Source organism: Centruroides sculpturatus, unplaced genomic scaffold (genome assembly GCF_000671375.1).
Source record: "Centruroides sculpturatus isolate CEXI.00-Female unplaced genomic scaffold, Cexi_2.0 scaffold1777, whole genome shotgun sequence".
Classification (NCBI taxonomy): Eukaryota; Metazoa; Arthropoda; class Arachnida; order Scorpiones; family Buthidae; genus Centruroides; species Centruroides sculpturatus.
This window is the reverse complement of record NW_019385887.1, coordinates 48,814-55,346: the sequence shown is the minus strand read 5'-3', so window position 1 is coordinate 55,346 and position 6,533 is coordinate 48,814. Positions and strand designations below refer to the sequence as shown.

Sequence of the window (6,533 nt, the reverse complement as noted above, 5' to 3'; positions counted from 1 at the left end):
ATGGTCTCTTGTATTTCTTTCAAAAGCAAAAAAAATAAACATCAGAATTTTTCAGTTATAACCACTGAATTAAAAATATAACAAAAGATTGTTAATACTACTGTTTATTATTTATTAAAATATATAAATTCATTGTAGACCATTATAAAAAAAAATAGTACAACTTATTTTCTATTTACATTTTATTTAAACATTGTAAATAGATTACAGATTTAAATATATAAATTTAAATTATGCTGAAAATGATGCATATACATGTATAAAGAAGTTATACATAAAAAATGTGCATTATTGTAAACAAATACAACTGAGACTACAGTGTAATTTTAAGTTTCAAATTCAATTACTAGAATTAAATCTAAAATTCACTACAGTAACTATTCTTATTTGATAATTACATATACATTTTTCCTAACAATTATTATTAATGAATAATTACAGTATATAATAATAGTTTATTACAAAAATTCATACATTCATACTATGGATAGTTTTTAAATATTAAATTATTTAAAAAATAGTTTTAACTCAATGATAAAAACAATCAACAAATGAGTTTTAATGACGTAAATTGTAGACCTCCTGTTTATGTATGTATTCTTCCAAAAAAATTTTCATGTTTTGACTCTAGATTTCTAATCTGGAAATCACTTTTTCAAATAGAAATGTATTCATAAAAATTATATTTAGCGACTAACTGTATATTAATCTTCAAATATTAAAAAAGAAATACATGAATATCAAATTCAATTTGTATAAAATGTTAAATTGAATTCTTAGAGTAATATTATACAGCTAAAGTTTTGCAAATATAAATTAAAACATCTTTATTCACAGCTATCTCATTCAATTTCCATATCTATGGATAGAATTGATTTTTATAACAAACATAACAACAACATCAACAGCATCTCATTTGTAGCAAAATATCAATACATACTTCATTGATAAAATTAATCTGAAAAATTTATATATTTTACAACATCAGAAGAACATATCAAACATATAGTTAAATTAAGAATAATGCTGATTAATTCCATCTCTATTTACCTTACACAAAACTTTCTTTTTTCATCAGAATTAGATTACTATTAATACACCAACATACCTGTAAAACACAAAATAAATTTTTCATATATACTTCAATTGTATTATCATAAAGTATGCTTTATCAATCAAACTAATTAAAGTAGAATAAGTAAGTAATAAAATATTGCCTTACACGTGGGTCATTCTAAAAGAAAAGAACATTTTGATCTGACAAACGTTCAGTTCTTCCACCACCCTCAACTGCTGCATCATGAACCTTCCCATGTTTTTGCGCCAGTCTGATGCTAACAGCGAGCCACAACGATCATTTACTGTTTACAGTGTGACTTTGAAATGTGTGACAAAATTAAAGATCCTGCGAATTGTGAGTTCATAGTGTAATACACTTTTTGAATGTGAAAAAAGTCTGCCCTTTCGAAATTTACAGACAGATAACCAAGGTTTATGGTAATGTGACAAATGAAGCTTCAGTTTGAAACAAACTGTAGGGATTAATGTCCAGAGGCATTGTGTCTCTTCAGGATAAAGCACGTCCGCATGCTGCTGCATTCATGAAGAACTTGCTTCAGCAGTTTAAATGGTAAGTGAAGACATTATTAAAATATCCAATAAACTGAGATTAAAAAATAAGTATTAAGAGAGAATTTTGAGAGACTGTATGGTAAGAATGTATGACATGCACTCTCCCATTTTGCCATTATGTGAGTAAATATTCATGGAGTAAATATGATTTGATCCTACTTGTATACTTTCCTCCAACTAACACACATGATAGAAGCAATCTGTATCACGTGACAAAGACTGATCCATCTGAAACAAAAAGTAGATGCTGGCCACCTCATTTTCCAAATCTTAATCCATATGATTTTTGATTGTAGGGAGATTTAAAAAGTGTGGTTTATTGAGAACATTCTGCAACTTTGGCAGTCTTGAAAGCATCTCAGAGAATCAATTACAGTTGGCTATTGAATACATTATTCCTTGCCTTCAGGTTTTAAACCTTCAGAATGGGGACCACATTGAGTAGTATTTTCTGTATCACTAAGGTCTCTATAACATACTTGTGGCTTTTAATGCCAAAAGTGCCATAGTGGTGAATTTCAATACTAATTTTTTGTGTGAATGTCTTCTGCATGTCTTGAAATGTCAGCATGCCAGATTTGGTTGCATTTGGACTGCTAAATATCTCTTCACAGTATTAAATAGGAATACTTTAACAGTCTAGTATGGCCCAAATAGCTCAGTATAATGAAGTTACAACTGTGATTAAGCTTTCAGTATGAAATAAAGGCAGAAAACAACAAAATCATAAATATTCATCTATTTTATAGTGTGTTTGAAAAGTTACTGTGCAGTGGAAAAGGTTTAAGATTTAATAATAATAAAAAATTTTATGTACAATATTGCAGTTTTTCCTATAGCAAATACTGAAATGCTCTCCAGAAGCCCCAAAATCTGGGGAATGAGGTCCAGAGACCTAGCAGGCCAGATTCCACAGAAGATTATATGATCAGCAAAGATGTCTTCTAAAAATGGTGGTTCGAAAACCAGAACACTGGTGTAATCAAAAGTTTGAAAGGATTTTATAAAAGATTTATACTTTTGCATTTAATCCATCAAAAAGAACAGAATTTTAATGAGATATCAATATTAGCTGCCATAAATTTGTTAAATGACGCATGGAACAAAGTTACTTCAACAACCATATTGAATTGTTTCAAAAAACTAAAATTAAATACAAATGAAATTTCAATGTTAGACGATGGTGATAGAAACTAAGAAAGCAATGTACCTTTATCTGAAAGGTTGCGATGTAACAACATTAATGATTTTAATAATGACATCGATGAATTTTTACAAGTTGATGACAATTTGAGTGGAGAGTGACATCATAGAAGCTATATTGAATAAAGACAATGGTAATGATGATGAATGTGATGATAATATGATAAGTGAAAGTGAATCAAAACTAGTACTGGCAATTTCTGAAGCTCAAGAGGCAATGGAACACGTGGTATGAAGAAATTTCAGGACATACAGAAGACATGAAACAATTAATGAGACATTCAACACAGTGAGAACTTTAAGAAGAAATTTGAAAAATATAAAAGTGAAATCTTTAAAGCAATCATCAATTTTAAGATTTGTAGATAAAAAGACTAACTGAAATCAGGCATATTACTAACTAGTATCTATATATTAATTGAAAGAGGGTTTCAGTTTGTCCAAATCAGTATATATCAGTATGTCTGAAACAGCTGGTAGCTAAAAATATAATTCGAGTATCAAATTAAAGCCCTTTCCCTGTAGATGATGTCACTGAAGAGAGATATGAAAAAAGTGCAATGGTTCAGGCTTGGCAGAGTGGCAAAGGTACTGTACAATGTTATGTCTATGGGATAAACATGTCAGGGTCCCTATCTGTTAACTTCAGCCCGAGCAATTTTTTTGTGTTTTGCAGTTTCATTATTGTAAATACTGAGATCAATAAACGTACTGTACATTTTAGTTACTAAGACTAATGATTTTATCACCCTCTCCAACTCAACCTCACCAATCCCCACCCCCTTAACACCTCAAGCAATGCCAGGCACATGCAGCTAGTTATCTTTAATTATGAAAAATAAATTGTTTTAATATTACTAATATTGTAGTTTATCTAAACATATTAATAAAAATAGTATAATGCAATTATATAATTTTTTTTTTGTTTTTTGAATCTATCAACTTATTTAAGTAAGTAAAATAATATAAGAATTAAAATTATTTTTTAATTCTAAATAAGAATTAAAAAATTGAAGATAGATTTCACTAATTATTAGTAGTGTAGCTATATATTTTGTCACCTATGGGGCACCTCCTACATCTAAGGGCAGCCATTTGTTTTCCCCCTAGATATGTCACTGCTCTTCACAAATATAACAAATTTTTACAAATAAGCAAGGAAATTTTGTCAATCCCTTAGTGTTCATTATGACCAAGTTTGATTGTACAGTGGGTGATCGGTTAACGAACATAATCCATTCCAAGACTTTGTTCACTATCCGAATTGTTCATTAACCGATTATCGATTTACCATAGGTTTCTATGAGAATTTAATTAATTCGTTCTGGAGACTCCCCAAAATAAAAAATATATACTTTCTTACTATGTTTATTTATATGTAATAATAAAAATACATACACACACAGTCTTGCATTTTTATTAGTCATGTTTTTTTCGTTTGAAATGGTTAAAGAATCTGTCTAATGTTGAATGCTTTTCTCTCTTCTTCAGGATTTTTCGTAAGTAATTAATAGCATTGTAATTGTAGAAATCCCCAAGCCTCAACCTGGTTTAGATGCCATTCTAAGAACGTTGTTCTGACATCCTCCCACTTTTTCAAAGGATCTTTAATAACAAATATCGGCATTAATCCTCTTTTTCAGAAGAAAACATATCTTGCTGAGATTCTTGATGTTCTTCATTCAAGAGTTCTTGGCGTTCTTCTGTCGTCAGATCCATTTCAAGTTCCATTATGAACTCTTCGATGTTCTTTATTTCTCAGATGTGATTTTTGTTACTCCTTTAGCTGCTTGAGTCTTCTTGATTATACAGTATTTTTCTTAAATAAGATTGAACTGCGGCCTACTGTAGACCTGTTCACGCCATACTGCCCAGCAACATTAGGCATCTTCTGCTCACTTTCTACCTTTGCTATTATACTCTCACCTTTTGAAAAGAAAAAAAAACAGATGCAAAACTTAACTTGTGCCTACCCGACAGTCTCGCAAATACATAAAAGATTTTGTCAGAAAAATAAAAGGCTGGAATTACAAGGAAGAGTTTCAAAGTTCGGAGGAAAACTATCTAATCGGTATATACCGGCTTGAGCGTCGATGTCGATGTCAACGTCTCCCACACTCCGAAAAGTTTCGAATTGTTGCCCGAAGACAAGGGAAGACCAATCGGTATTCGTTATTTTATGTCACTTTTTCTTGTGTTTGTTCTGTGAGGTGTTTGTTGTCCGAACATAAAAATCTTTCGCTAAAGTGTTCGTTATCCGATTTGTTTGTTATCTGATCTGTTCATTAACCGATCACCCACTGTATTTCTTTTTTATAATTATGTGTTAGCAAAAATTAAATTATTTTCATATAAAATATAACCTAAGATTACATAACTTGTATAAAGTCTGAGAAAGACATTACTTTGTCTTTTTTCCCACAATAATAATGATAAAGTATCAAACTGAAAAATACAGATACATATTGAAATTAACTGTAATTAACAATTTCATTTTTAATGTGAGGAAGAAGTGTGCTTTTTTTTCTTTCTTACTAAGAGATAAATTGAATTTTATTTAGTTATAAATTGAAAGTCTGGAAAAATACACATATTTTAACATAATAACATTATTTTGTATATTATATCAATTTTGCCTGTGGTTTAATTCTTGTTTTTCATTGAAAAATAAAATTTATCACTTGGTAACATTAAAGTTAACTGAAGTATTTGAAAATACAAATGCATTTACATTTTAGTNGAACACGCGTGCCACCTTCATATTTCTCAACAATCTCTTTTTTCAGTTCCGTTGTGATTCTAGTCATTTTTTTATTTTTCTGTTGCCCTTTTGCAATTCATGATTAATAAAAATAATAAAATGTTACTTACAAATTAAAATCAGAAGAAATTTAACAAAGTTATAAACCGTAGCACCGCGAACGTCTAGTCTAGTGTAGTACACCGATAGTGCTACTTGTTGATAGATGGCGCATATAATTGAATTAAGTCGTATACCGAGCAAAATTTGTTTCGTCCAAACAGGACGTATTCTGAATTGGACGTACTCTAAAGCAGACGTATACCGAGGTTCCACTGTATAATAAAATTATATTAAAAGTTCAGTTGATTTTTAACAAAACAAAGTATTTTCAAATAAAAATTTACATCCCTAGAAACAAAAATTTCAAATCAAGTAATATGAAATTATAAAAAATTTTGACATCTTTTTCTAAAATTAATATTTAATTCATTATTTATTTTTATTAAAAGTATGAATACATTCACAAATATAGAACATACAGTAGAGCGTCGTTTATCCGAAAGTCAGTTATCCGAAAGAATTCCAGTTGGCAAATTTAAATTTTTGCTAGTGCTGTGGCGCTGCAATCTCTGGCTATGTCTTGGGCTACTCAAATATTTTACGTTTTTGATACTAAATTAAGTTCTGAAGTATATTTTTTTATTGTTTTTATATTTTTCAATATATTTATTTTGTTTGTACAAAATAAACAAATAATTTTTAACAATACAATAGTCTTCGTTAGGCTTAACATCGATCAAAATTCAACGCGAATTGACATGCAACGGAGAGAAATTTTAACATGGGGTAAATTAATATATTTTTCCGTACATGATTCGTTAACTGAAAAATAAGTTATCCGAACAATCCCAGTCCCCAATTGATTCGGATAAACGACGCTCTACTGTATTTATAA

At 29.5% G+C, this 6,533-nt stretch overlaps 1 protein-coding gene across 2 annotated transcripts in view; it reads right to left on the bottom strand.

Moving 5' to 3' along the window:
• Window positions 1–459: 459 nt before the first annotated feature.
• LOC111612413 overlaps window positions 460–6,533 on the bottom strand; it is an 18,965-nt gene continuing 12,891 nt past the window's right edge. The window contains exons 4-5 of one of the 2 annotated variants that reach the window (XM_023353619.1): window positions 1,051–1,108; window positions 460–958 (exon numbers count right to left, since the gene is read on the bottom strand). The gene's annotated coding sequence lies outside the window, so the exon portion shown is untranslated. Of the gene's footprint in view, window positions 1,109–6,533 lie in introns of both variants that reach the window. The other variant, XM_023353618.1, reaches the window with a different exon arrangement.